Source organism: Sebastes umbrosus, chromosome 4 (genome assembly GCF_015220745.1).
Source record: "Sebastes umbrosus isolate fSebUmb1 chromosome 4, fSebUmb1.pri, whole genome shotgun sequence".
In the NCBI taxonomy this organism is placed as follows: domain Eukaryota; kingdom Metazoa; phylum Chordata; class Actinopteri; order Perciformes; family Sebastidae; genus Sebastes; species Sebastes umbrosus.
Window position 1 is genome coordinate 17,232,625 of NC_051272.1, and position 1,773 is coordinate 17,234,397.

The following is a 1,773-nucleotide window of genomic DNA, read 5'->3' on the forward strand; positions in this document are numbered from 1 at the left end:
CCAGATTGTCTTGTCTATGTGCCACGCTTTCAGCTCTTGCAGTTTGTTCTCAGTTCTCGTGCTCGCTTCAGCTAACCCATGCTCTCCACTCTATATTATATCTGATATTAATCGTGATTAAATATTGTAATTGATTGACAGCCCTATAAAATACCTAAGGTTGCACATGTAGTGATACATTTCCACGTTTGTTAGTGTCCCCACACTTTTCAAATCAATATTTGTCCTTGCTTCTGCTCCATTTGGTGCTCAACATTCTCCTGCAGACAAGTAATCTCCTCCACTGACACATGCAAAGCCTCAACAGATGATAAAGCTCATTTGTGTCTGCTTACTAGGAGAAATTACGCATTATCCATTCTTAGAGGCAGACAACACCGATGCACATGGCTGGATGGAGTAGGAGAGAAAAAAAAAGAAGTCATTCATGGACAAGACTCTCGATAAAGACCAGTGGAAACCATCCAGCTTTCCTTTACTGACCAAAACAGGTAAGGCTTTAACTTACTCGTGTTGACAACAGCACGACAGATATTTGGTGATTTCACAATGTGGATTAGTAATAAGTTATCTCTTTGCTGCACTTACACATGCTTCTGCTGCAGTTTAATTGTGTGTTAGTGTTTTGAGCTTCCATTTTAGTACAGGAGGATTTTGTTCATCCTCATAAACCCGGTTGGTCAGACATTAAACACTCATACTGTGCAGCCAACAGAACTGTATTCTCAATGGAAATATCATGTACTGTAGCTCTAAAGGGGAATTATACCCATTTTCAAATTTCATACATGTTATTTCTATGGTCTGATACAGTCCAAAAATATTAGTAAACTCTCCCACAATCCAAAAAATAGAGTGCTAAAATTCAAATTTGTGATGTCATAGGGTATTAAGAGTGGAGCTGCTCCAGAGACAATGAATTGGGGGTGATGTTATAGATGACACTGAGAGCACCCAGGGGGATGTTCTGAGTATATGGGAACATTTTCTGTTTCACACCTGACAACACTACGATAGAATATAGCTCATTTGGGTATAAAAAAAGAAAACAAACTTTCTGTGGGTCTATAAAATCAGTCCCCCATTCATTGTCTATGGACCAGCTCCAGACTTTATACCCTATGACATCACAAGTTTGAGACTTTCTTCTCTGGTTTCTGGCTTTACAAGAGAGAGTAGCTCATGTTCACACATATTGATTGAACTGTCCTATAGGGCACGGAAATAACACATTGGAATTCTTAATTTAGGTGGTGTTCCTCTTTTAATGAAGAGCTGGAATCAACTGATATAGCCTACTACTGTGTATTTGCAACCCGAATATCACGCCGGCGGTGTGGCATTATTAGACGCATGGAGGCCTTATGAGATGCCTGGTGTACACGTCTGTATGAACGTGCATTACCAGCAGGGGGCAACAAAGCCACTCACTTAGGATTAAGCAACAAAACTTAAAATGGGCTTAAATTGGGCTTAAAATAAGTATGTAAACTAAGTAAAACATGTACGGAAACAACGTAACATCAGTACGGAAAAACACATGACAAACGTCACTAACGTAACAGCAAAACAAAACCAAAGCGTATAGAAGCAAAGAGACGAATCTCCTGAGTTTTTTTTACAACAGCCGCTGCTGTCATTTTAGACTGAAAACGCTCATTATATTTATATGTTTTATTTTTCAACACAGGCCGTTTCGGTAGAATATGACAATAGAATAGAAATAATTTTGTCTTACTTTTATGTTTTACTGCCCTTCCGGTAGTCACTTTC